Raw genomic sequence first — 12,577 nt, forward strand, 5'->3', positions numbered from 1 at the left:
CAAATGTGGTCTTGTCTATTTCAGGAAACTATTTCCTGCCTCTAGTCTCATCCCATTCCAATTTTTCCTCCATTTTCTCCCAGTTATTTTCCTAGAGAAGGAGACGGAACTGTTAATGTCTTGCTTAATGTCTCTGTTTGCTTCCCATAACCTACTCAATAAAATCTCAATTATTTATCATCTTATACATGGTGTGTAGTTATCTGTTGCCTACCTGGTCCTCTGGCCTCATTGCCACAATATTTATCTCATTGACTGATGACTCAGAACATGCCATTCCCAAAAGCTAGTAAATTTTCACAGATTATTCCTTTCCATCTGGAAAGGAATTCCTCTCTTTTCCTGGCAGTTTCTGTTCATCATTTAAGATTCAGCTTAATTTCCTCCATTGTGAAGCTCTTCCTTATTATTCCCTAGTCAGTCACTCACTAGGCACTTTAACCTGTATTACACCACTGCAATATTGATCAAGTACATAGCCAAAGAAAAAGAAATATTTATTTGTTGGTGGATTGGTCAAGTAGCAAAGAATTTTGCCAGTTCTCCTTAATAATTTTTACAGAGCTACTTCTAAAATCCCTACTTTTATCCCCAGCCCCCCTCCCCTCATCTCAGCTCCCTAGCTACCCCCCTGCAGATCCAACACTTTATAAGGCAACATTTTCAAAAGGTCACATAGGTCACATGTAGATATATTTTAAACACTGAAAATGAAGATAAAACGTATTTGAATGGATAAAAATAATTCAAGAGAATTTATTTTCTTCAGCATTAGTTCAATATGTCAGTTTTTAAAAAATCCATATATCTTTTCTTCAGCTACATTGAGATATAATTGACATATTATGTAAGTTTAAGGTGTACAGCATGTTGACTTGACAAATGTATCTCTTGTGAAATGGTTACCAAAATAAGGTCATCTCACATAATTACCACGTTTTGTGTGTGCGTGCATGTGTGTGTGCATATGTTAAGAATGTTTTAAGATTTACTCTCTTAGCAATTTTCAAGTGTATAATATAGGACTGTTAACTATAGTCACCATGCTATAACTGGAAGTTTGTACTCTTTACTAGTATCTCCCCATTTCCCCCAACCCCTAGCCCCTGGCAGCCACCATTCTACTCTGTTTCTATGAGTTCAGTTTTTTTAGATTTCACATATGACATCAATGATATTTGTCTTTCTCTGACTTATTTTACTTATATAATGACCCCTTTTATGTTTCTCATGTCGTAATTTACCTATTTTTATGCTGTGTAACAAATTATTGTAGCTATAGTTATTTTTAATACTTTTGTCCTTTAAACATTTTACTAGAGATAACTGGTTAACACAGCACCACACTGTAGCATTAGAGTATTCTGAATTTGACTATATACTGACCTTTATCAGTGTGTTGTCCCTTTTCATATGTTTTCACGTTACTAATTAGAATCCTTTTATTTCAGCTTGAAGAACTCCTTTCAGCCTTTCCTGATGATTTCCCTCCGCTTTTGCTTGTTTGGGACAGTCTTTGTTTCTCCTTCAGTTTTGAAGGACGGCTTTGCTGCTGAGGATTTTCTTGTTTGGCTTTTTTTTTTTTTTCTTTCAGCACTTCAAATTCTTTATTAGATAAATTGAATATCTCCATGTCTTTGGGGTCAGTTACTGGAAAATTTTTTTTTTCCTTTGTTGGTGTCACGTTTCATTGACTTTTCTTGTTTCTTGAAGTCTGGCATTGCTGTCTTCACATTTCAAATAGCAGTCGTCTCTTCTGGTCTTTACTGCCTGACTTCAGGAGAGAAATACCTTTCATCAACCCTGTTAGTGATTCCAAGGCCTTCTCAGTCCTTCTGTGGACACACCTGCTCGTACTTCTTGCTCCCTCTTGTGGCAGAATCCTTCAGTTTGTATGCTCGTTCTCTCCATCCTGTGGAGCCTGGTCCTGTGCTGGACAACCTCCCTTTTGCTTCCCCAAGGGCAGTCTCTCCCGGGACCACCGAGTCAGGCCAGCTTTCTGCGCATGCTCAGCTGGTGCGGGATGCAAAGCCCACTGGGGCCGCCCTTGGGAGCACACACACGGGGAGCCGGCCACCGGGTGGAGGGGTGTGTGGGCGAGGCCTGTGAAGCGCTGGCGGTGCCCCTGGGCCTGCACAGGCGAAGTGTCCCCAGTGGCTCTTGGCCGGGCCTCCCAGTGGAGTCCCTGACACGGTTAGTAGGATCCCTGTCCTCTTAATATGTTCCACTCTGAGCCGCAGCTGCTCTTCTCCCAGCTGCCATGGCTCCCCAGTTGTGCAGCTCATGACTCAGTACCCCGACGAAGTGAGAGAGAAATGGGCTTCTTTGGCAGCATCCTGCACAGCTGGGGAGAATGGGCGTGCGCTCACAGGCTCTCACTTTTCCCCACGTGAGAAACCGTGGGCCCAGAAGTTCCCTCCTGGCACTGAGCTTTGCTGCCTGCGGGTAGGAATGAGGCTGTGGAGTTTAACTGTGCCTCTTAGCCTCTCCAGTGCAGCCTGTCTGGATTTTTTAATGTTTTTCCCTTAACATTGTGGTGGAACGTCTCAGCTGGACTCCTGGATATCCACAGAGGCTCTTTGGTCCGTGGGTGATTGTCTAATTCAGGGTTCTCCCAGGGTGCTTGGGCCGCAGCTGAGGAGCTGGAGGGCGTTCATGGGCCACATCTAGGTCCACGCTGGAACTGAGGTTTGTGTGCCCTTCACCCGCAGCACACGTGGGTGAGAATCCTCCCGGTTACCCTGGTGTGTGGTGCTGTAGTGAGTCCTCAGAAGTATAGAGCTGTTTCCAGATTTGTAGTCAAGACCACGGACACTGACTCCACCACCTGGGTGCCTTTCCCAAATGGCTCTCCTCCTGCTTGGACTGCACCAATTTCCTATGTGGTTCCCACAAAGGCTCTTTTGTCCATGGATGGATGCCAGATTTTTGTTGGTTGAGAGGGGACATCTTTTTCAGTTGTCTCGTTGACATCTCTCCCCTAATATGTCATTTTTTGGTAATGTGTTTGTGAAATGACTATTTAATAAGTATTGCTATTATATTAATGGGAAGCCATGTAATCAATTTAGTATATAAAGTAATGTAACCTCAAAATCAGAGATTTTTAAATTCTAAACTGTGATCATTTCCACAATTTGAGTTCATATTTTTGATGCTTCACTGTAAATTATTGCTGAGTAACACTCAGCAATAGATTTAAAGCCAGAAGCCATAAGTTTATTTTGTAAATTGGTGTCCTTATGAAGTTTTCTCCAAAACTCTTCAATAACATATTGAAATGGACAGAAAGTGCTCAATGACTATTTTTAATGTATGTGTGTATGAATGAAAAATTAAATGGATGAATGGATCCCTAGGATCTGTCTTGGGTGGTAAAAGACTAAGGGTAACTAAGTTGAATTTCTCCTGTTTTGACAAAGGCTAACTAAACAACTGGTATATTGCCAGAAAGTAATTTAAACTAAGGTCATGCTGCAACAAGCATCTGTTTTATAAACAAACAAAAATATCTTGTTCAGATGGCTAAGAGGTTATCTTCGGTTCAGAAATGACCAGTCTTTGGTGAAATACTTCTGATTAATCTAATTGATTAATTAAATCCGTGCTTGAGGGACATTTTTCAACCAAATCCTCCGAATTGTTTATCAATGGGTGTGATTCACATTCTGCTTTATCTTTGAGTGTCTTCTTGAGCTCCTTAAAGATAGCCAAAGAGAGAGGAAAAAGTATTTTAGAAACACTTTAGAATGGACTTCAGTCAATGGTAGAACAACAGCTGGTAAGTCACAGCACTTTGTAGAATAGAATGCAGATTTTTAATTTTTTTATTTTTTTGGTCAGGGAACATAGTGCCTCATTCATATATAATTAAGAAAGACCTTTTGATCATATATAATTAAGAAAGACCTTAGCTCTCTTTTGTGTGTTTGTCCCACTCTTGCTATTCCTCTCATGTTCTCTTTTACATCCTCAAAAATACCTTCTCCCTTTCCATATTCTCATCATATATTTTTCAAATTAGCAATTTATATTTTTGAAATTGAAAATAACAAACACTTGGTAAATAGTATATCATGTTAGAACTATTGCATTCAAATACACCACTGGAATGTAGTTACTAAAGCTCTCTTTGTAACTGGAAATTGAGGTGATTTTTTAAAAATATATATTTATTTATTTTTGGCCGCGTTGGGTCTTCATCGGTGCGTGGGCTTTCTCTAGTTGTGGTGAGCTGGGGCTACTCTTCGTTGTGATGCGCGGGCTTCTCATTGCGGTGGCTTCTCTTGTTGCAGAGCACAGGCTCTAGGCGCACAGGCTTCAGTAGTTGTGGCATGCAGTCTCAGTAGTTGTGGTGCACAGGCTTAGTTGCTCTGCGGCATGTGGGATCTTCCTGGGCCAGGGCTCGAACCCATGTCCCCTGCATTGGCAGGTGGATTCTTAACCACTGCGCCACCAGGGAAGTCCAACTGAGGTGATTATACGTATGAATATGCTTGATATGTCATTATAAGAAATATTATGTTGCTGAAAGATAACCCAACATAGACTTTGGCTTTTTGAACATAACATAGCAGTTCCTTCAATATCCAGTTTGTGAATCAAAGCACCACAGGGTCTTGCTTCTTGGACCAGTGGAGAATCAGGTGTGGATTGGATTCTAATTTAATGGGCTTATCAGAAGTGGTAGTGATTTAAATGTAATGCTTTTTATTTTAAAGTTGATTTTTACCTTGTTAGGATATTTACCGTACCAGAATTAGAATCACTATGTTTGCTTTAATTAATTGGTGGGAAAATCATCTAAAGTTTTTTTAAAACATGTATCTAGGACTTCCCTGGAGGTCCAGTGGTTAAGACTTCATGCTTCCACGGGGGGCATGGGTTCAGTCCCTGGTCAGGGAACCAAGATCCCACATGCCTCGAGGAATTTTTACCTTGTTAGGATATTTACCGTACCAGAATTAGAATCACTATGTTTGCTTTAATTAATTGGTGGGAAAATCATCTAAAGTTTTTCTTAAAACATGTATCTAGGACTTTCCTGGAGGTCCAGTGGTTAAGACTTCATGCTTCCACGGGGGGCATGGGTTCAGTCCCTGGTCAGGGAACCAAGATCCCACATGCCTCGAGGTGTGGCCAAAAAAAAAAAAAATGTATCTAAAAAGAATGTATTACTATTACCAAGTGTCCAGCACTATGTGAGAAGTTACAGAATATAGTAAAGAAATAGTTTCCACATCTTGATGTAGATTATAATCTAGTTGGGAAGAAAAGATGTATACCTTGAAAAATTAGAAATAAACTCCAAAATATGTATTCACCTTCTGGTTTACAGTTCAGGAGTCACAATTCCAATCCTGATCTCTAAACCATGATTCAGGCCTATAAGTCCTGCTGACTGCAGAGTACCACTTCCATGCTGTATTCACATTCCATGATGGACATTGAAAAACTGAACAGATGACCTCCCACTCTCCTTAAAAACTCCCTTATAAACTTCCCTTTCCATTAATAATAGCAGCACTTTTTTTCAGGTGACTAGACATTTGAATTTGCTTTAGCTCTTGTTTTCTTCTCTTGTCAGAAAGATTGGCATTTTTTTACTCCAAAATAAAAAGTTTTCTCTTGTCAAATCTTATGGCCTCAGCTATCTCTCTTGTGTTTATTACACCCAAAGCCATACCTACTGAACTCAGTCACATGTAAGGCATTTAGTTCATGGCTTGGCACCTGCTAAATACTGTCCAGGTTTGGGCTGTTATTGGTATATTATCATCATCACTATTATCACTCATTATTATTGTTATATCAGATTGCCTCAGAGCAAAGCAAATGCACATAATCAAATCTTTTCACCTTCCTGTGTTTCTTAAAATGTAGATTAGTAGGTTTAATCCTAAAACTTATTAGTCTTTTCCTCTTCATTCTCTATATTGAATTGCTATTCATTGTTTTCCAATCTCTGTCAAATCCTTGCATCCATTTTCTTCTCTCTGTGTGTACCATATTCATCTTGGTTTAAAGACTCATTTCATTTGGATTCTGCTGTAGACTCTCAGTTTTCTCTTTGCCATATAATTCATCTTATGTATGGTAACCAGGTAATTTTTTAAAGCATAGTTCCATTTATGTTACTTCTGTTCTCAAAAGCTTTCAGCAATTTCCTTGCCTACTGAAAATTGTTCACAGTCCTTAACCTGACATTGGTGTCCTTAATATTCTGCTTCTGGGTCATGTTTCTGGCTTTGTCATCTACGGTTTCCTCCTATAGTGCAGCTCATCTGAGTAGCACTTAATGCTCATTCATTCAACAACTGTGTAGCAAAGACTTCGGGCAGGTTTCATCCTAAGTGTCTTAACACAGCGTGAGTCAAAAAGACTCAAGATCACTGCTCCGTGACACACATCGCTTTGCTCACACCACCTCTGCTTCCACCTCTGAGACATTTTTGTTCTCATTTATCCACATCTTATTTATCTGATATGAGATAGATATTTTGCCTTCTTACAAAGAATTCTGGTCGTTGTGACTGAAAGCTCCCTTTTTCTTTTTCGTGTCCACTATATTATATCTTTTTCATCACACAGCATTTTCACTCTTGGTCTGCCTTCCATTCAGTGCATGAAGATTCCCTGAGCCCTAGGACAAGCAATGTTGAAGCTTGAATAGTCTTTCTAAATCTGGGGGCTACTCTCTTTAACCACATGCACCTTTCACAACTTTACAACTTGTATGTGGAACCAGCTACTACTGAGTCTGCTGTTGCAGAAACTTATCGTTGTAAGATTAAATGTAGAGCTGCTGGCAACCACAGACACAAGCTGGTATAAGTGGACACTCTATACCATTATATGTTTTCTATGAATTCTGAAGTTTTTCCTCACTTAAATCTCGTCAAATAGAAGACTGCAAAAGGGCTGTAAAGAGGTGAAGATCAGCAGTTGCCCAAATTTTTAAGCCAAGGAAAGTATATTGTTTGAAATATCCGTATAATTGAAGGAAAAGTGGTATTTTAGCTTGGCTTATCTGTGTGATAGATCTCACTGTCCACTTCATGGAATATGTGCAGACACAGCTTAGTTGCAACCCTGTCTTAACCATTCATCCTTTTTATAATTTCAGCAGCACAAATATACTTTTTCTTTATTCGCGCTCATATCATATTACCACATAGTCACCAATTTGCTGAAGAAGTAGTTTCAGAAGAATCCTGATTTGCAGAAAACAGGTTTCCTCAGGTCAAGGTTGTGTATGTCCTAAAGTAAAACTAAAATCCTTTTCAATGATTAAACTCAGTGGAGCTGAGTGTACAGTTCAGAGAACTTTAATAGCCGTTTCTTGGTGAATGTAGAGCACCTCCTTCTGATTAAGTTTATATATAACCTGGCAAGGAGGCGAGAAGCCCTGCCTCATCTTCATTTACTGTCCACAGCGACTTAAAAGCAAAGCAAAGAAGCCATAGGTATTGCTGTTGGAAAATTCTGCCTGTAAATATTGTTATATTTGAAATTATGTATAGATAATTCATTGGAACAAGCTAGTCCAATAATATTTTCTTGTTAACAAAAGTTATCAATAGTAAGATGAGCCAATTATAATGGCCAATTGTAATTTAAAATTGATCATTGATTCCTTTTTCAACATGTGTGATTTGTCCAGGGTAGAGGTATATCTGTAGTACTTAAGTGTGCATTCTCTGAAGGCAGATAGTGGATTTGAGTCCAGTCTCTAAGATTTCCTCCTTGTGTAGCCTTAGATGGTTCATTCACTTATCCTTTTTCTAAGTCTTCCCTCTCTCCAGAGTAAAATAGGGATAGTAATTTTACTTATCTCAGAGTAAGTACTCTATAAATTTTAGCTCATATCATTTATTAAGGAGGTATTAGCTATATTGAAGGAATGATGATATCTTTCAGCATTCTTTGTGACTTTTATATATAACTGCTGATTTAATGCATCTTTTTGAATCAAAATATATAACCTATTTTTACCTTATTCATCTGAGAGCAGCACCGTTTAAATATACAACTAGTGCTTCTTGTCCCAGGTAATCAGTGAACAGTAATGGTCATGCAACAATTAGAGAATATGGTTAATTACCTGACATGAGGTTTGACTTTCAATGCCAAATAGGATTTTTAGTGTATTTTTAATAGACTTTATTTTTATGAACAGTTTTAGGTTCACAGAAAAACTGAGTAGAATGTATAGAGTTCCCATAAACCCCTCTCCCACCAATAGCATTTTTATTGAAAGTTTAATTATAGACTGAGGGTTACTTGCTCTTGTGTAATACAACATCTATTTTTTAAAATTTTCTAATAGATGTTATCATATATGTCCTAGTTGAAAATATAAAAAATAATTATAGTATTAATTGAAGGAATTGATTCAGCATATTTGTATTTCAGAGCAGTAAGAAATATTCATGAAACCTACAGAAAATCTGAATCATCAGAAAAACTAGTTTAAAATTTTTGTGTATGTTGATGATACTCTGTTTATCAATGTACCTGTGAACATAAATGAAAATTTTGGATCAGATGACGCAGTATCCATTTCTATAATCTATGAGTTCTGGGATAGGTTAGAATACAAATTGTGACTCATTATAAAACAATTTTCACTTTTCATGGAAAAAGTGAATCAGCAACTCTTGTAGAATGTATTTGATTAAGGGGAAAGTATTTTACAAATGAGAAAAAAAAAACCCCAAAACACTGACTGGCTATACAAATGTATTCACATGTTAGCACAAGCAAAAATTCTCAATTAACCAACACATCTCTTCAGTCCCACTAGACATTCCTCCCAGGACAAGCTCTTGCCTTTTAGACTACCAGTGATTGCTACCAGCTTTAGTGAGATCAAAAGGGCTGAAACTTAAACTAGCCATTCCGTCTTGTTTCTAAAAACACAGCTCAACTTCCGATTCTCTGCTCTATAACAAAAGCACCCACCCTTTCCCTTGGGATCATACTACTGTGTTGGGGCCAACTCCCACGTCCCCCCTGTTCTCCTGTTAGCCTCTATCCAGACAGTTTCAGACTTTCAGCAGCATAAGTCTTAGTGGCAATGTTTTGTGAACTTCAGTACCCAATCCCTCATGAAATTTGGCTTGAATCTGTCAGTGGATATTAGGATGGATTTCATATTTAGAACCAGCACAACCATTGGTTACAAAAATTTTCCAGAGTGAGGCTTTTTAAAAGAATGTTTGAGAATTTCCAAGTAGAATTATTTGTTTTCTTTTCCTTTTATGGCTTTTGGCAGGGGAACTGCATAGTTTTAAAATATATATATTTTTCTAATTTTATTATTTTGAGGCCCTTCAGTATGATCTGTATGACTCTAGCTTTTGTGCATTAATTTTGATTTTTCTTGTGGCACTAATACATGGTTTTGTGTGTGTGTGTATAATATTATCCCAGAAAAGAGAAAAAATTAGTTTCACAGAGAGATAGTGTGTACATGCACACGCACACGCACACACACACACACACACACACACACACACACAGCTTGTATAATCATTATGAAGAATAAGCAGGACTTTAGGGTGCAGTCAGAAAGTGAACTTATTCCTTCCTCCCACTACACTATTTCTTTAAATCTCTTCAATCAACCATTTTTCTTCTGTCCCTTGAATTTTCATTCACATGACTTTTCTGATTATTTACATATACCAAAGATGTACCCCAATCACTTTTAGATAGAAAGTCTCATTTCAGTAACTGTGGAATCCAGTCCAGTGTAGAAATCAGTGCTGCAAATTCATACCAAATGAAAGCTTCTCATCTCTACCAGCTTGTTTTGCTTCAGACCTGAAGCTGATGGTAGGATGAGAAAGGCATATATCCATTCCTTAATTTTTCCAATGGGCCCTTTTACCTTCTTACCCACTCACAGAGCAGAATTAGAAGGAATGGAGAGGAGAAAGGAGGGTGAGAAGCAGGGAAGGTCTTACTGCTTGGCTTTTACGGGACCTGGTATGAGTTTATTCTGGCTGTGCAGATTTAAAGCTCTCTCCCATGGTTATTTTCATGGGTTTCATGCATATTCCCCTCTTGACCCTCTGAACACAGGTCCTTCAACTCAGAACCTTGCCTCTCGTTCTGTTGGCTGCACTGCAGTTTCTGCATCAGAAAGTTCATTTCCAGTTTCTTTCTGCTGAGAACGTCTCATTTTTGCAGAATCTCTTTTGGGCAGGAAACTGGACAAGCTAGTGTAGCTACACAGGTTCCACATCTAGGTGCTGGGGGATAGATAGACAACTTTAACTGTACTCATGAGTAGTACCATTCCTCCTCAAGCTTGTCTTCCAGAGGCTACTATAGTTAGTCTCATGCTTTTAGACTGTTCCTTAAGTATAAGTCACCAGCTCTTAGTGTCACATCAGCTTTAGGAAACACATATTGTGCGCTCTCCAACAGGGCTTATTTATTGAGGTCCCTTTATTAAGCTAAGAGGAGAGGAAAGCAACCCTGACAACTTTCCAAAGAAATACTCTAATTTTCAACTCATAGCCTCTTCAACTTTAATGTATTTTCAAATTCGAGAAAGGGTTATAAAACCAGTTGCCAACAAGGTCTTCTTCAAGCACTCTCAAGCACTCTGTGGGCAGCTAGCACCTTCCTTTGGGTTGTGGGGAGTAATTCACTGCTGTTGTTTTGGGGCTTCAGTGGAAAACGAGACAGAAAATTTCATTTAAATATTCTGTCACAATGGTGTCATTCACTTCCTTTTCTGTCTTATTTACTTTTTCCTACTCCATCTGTTAATTTCTAAGAGAGTCTAACTTTGCTCATGATTTTATATATATATATTATATGTAATATATATACTTGTATTTTCTATTTCAAATATCAGCAAAATGGTAATCACATAACCTATGTGTTACCATTACCTATGTGTACCATTATGTGTACATAATTACATGCCATTACTTTGTTAGTTGTTTGAATAAATGTATCTTAAATCTCTTTAATTAAACCCCAAGCTCTTTGAAGCAGAAACTTTGTCTTGTGTGACACTTGTGCTATAAAAATTTGGAGGAAAAATAAATTGAGTGAATCATTCTTTCATAAAACTATTATGGAATAAAAATATTGTAGCTTAATGAAAACAACATTCACTTGGAGTTACTACGCTGGAGTTTGACCTCCAAATAGTGCTGTTCGATTAACATCAATTATGTCTGTGGGTTTTGGCAAGTCATCTTCTTCTCTAGACCTTAATCTCATTTTTAAATGAGGCGATTTGCTCAGATTATCTCTAAAGCTTCCTCACTTTTAAAATTATGTTACTTTTGAAAAAAAAAATCTGTTTCAGAAAAAAAAAGAATATCTCAAAATCCAAATTTGCTCAAATAAAAAAGGGAATAAGTTAAAGCATCATTTCAAGTCTTATTCATAAAAACCTCTAATAAATTTATTTCCTTTTTTATATTTGAGTGTGTTTTCCATATGTTTGAATTTACTGTGTACAGGTTAGATTGTGAGATGATTCATCCCTGGGACAATTCAGTGTCTTAAGGTGTGGTCTTTATAATCGGCCTATTGAAATTTGACTCTTAGTAATGTGTCAAGTAAATACTTTCATAATATGATTTTTAAATTCCAAATAATTAATATTAGATGAATACAGCAAAAAGCTCTTAGAAATAAATCACACTGGACCACTTTTAAGAAATACTCTTAAATCAACTTCAGACATGAGTTCTTATAGCTTAGCCACCAAAATAATAAGCACTTTATCAAACCTCTCTTCATAATTTGCACTCTTCTAAGAATTATTGGCCTCTAACAACATTCTCAAAGAGCTACCAGGCAGGCTATTAAAATGCAAACTATGGCAAATGTACTCAGAATATAAAACAAATTGTCACTGTTTGTTTACATCCATTTGCACAATGCATTTATTTTATTTTATAAATAACTGATTAGTGGAAAGAATACTTAACCTGTCATGATTCTGAAGAAAAGGGAAGTGTACCTTTGATAATCTCAGAGGAGAATATTTCCCGGAGATTGTGAGTATCTAACATATTGTGCTATCAAAAGAAATGATTTTATTTTACATTCTTTTTTTTTTACCATCTTTATTGGAGTATAATTGCTTTACAATGGTGTGTTAGTTTCTGCTTTATAACCAAAAAATATGGAACGCTTCACGAATTTGCGTGTCATCCTTGTGCAGGGGCCATGCTAATCTTCTCTGTATCGTTCCAGTTTTAGTATATGTGCTGCTGAAGCGAGCACTTATTTTACATTCTTATTTGACATTTATTTGGGGTTTATTCAAGAATTCTTTGAAAAACTGCTGCCATATTTGGACCTTTAAATACATTTAAGTAATGTTTGAAGTGATCGTTGTAGGAAATAGTTCGTGTTTTAGATCCAGTTGGGATCAGGGAAGGTTTTCCTGAAGGGAAGACATGAGAACAGAAACTCAAAAGAAGTAAAGGAGTTTTCATGTGGACATTCAGGAGAAAAGCATTCTTGACCTCTGCATGAAAAAAAGTCTCTGCATGAGACTCTGAAGTGGGTCTGTGTCACGTGAACTCAGGTAACA

At 37.6% G+C, this 12,577-nt stretch overlaps 1 non-coding gene across 1 annotated transcript; it reads right to left on the reverse strand.

Moving 5' to 3' along the window:
* Window positions 1-12,157: 12,157 nt before the first annotated feature.
* Window positions 12,158-12,264, reverse strand: LOC112409732 (U6 spliceosomal RNA). The gene has a single exon (XR_003005217.1). It is a non-coding gene; the product is annotated as a U6 spliceosomal RNA (small nuclear RNA).
* Between the last annotated feature and the right edge of the window lie 313 nt (window positions 12,265-12,577).

The sequence above is a fragment of the Neophocaena asiaeorientalis genome, unplaced genomic scaffold, assembly GCF_003031525.2.
Source record: "Neophocaena asiaeorientalis asiaeorientalis breed wild unplaced genomic scaffold, Neophocaena_asiaeorientalis_V1.1 scaffold521, whole genome shotgun sequence".
In the NCBI taxonomy this organism is placed as follows: Eukaryota; Metazoa; Chordata; class Mammalia; order Artiodactyla; family Phocoenidae; genus Neophocaena; species Neophocaena asiaeorientalis.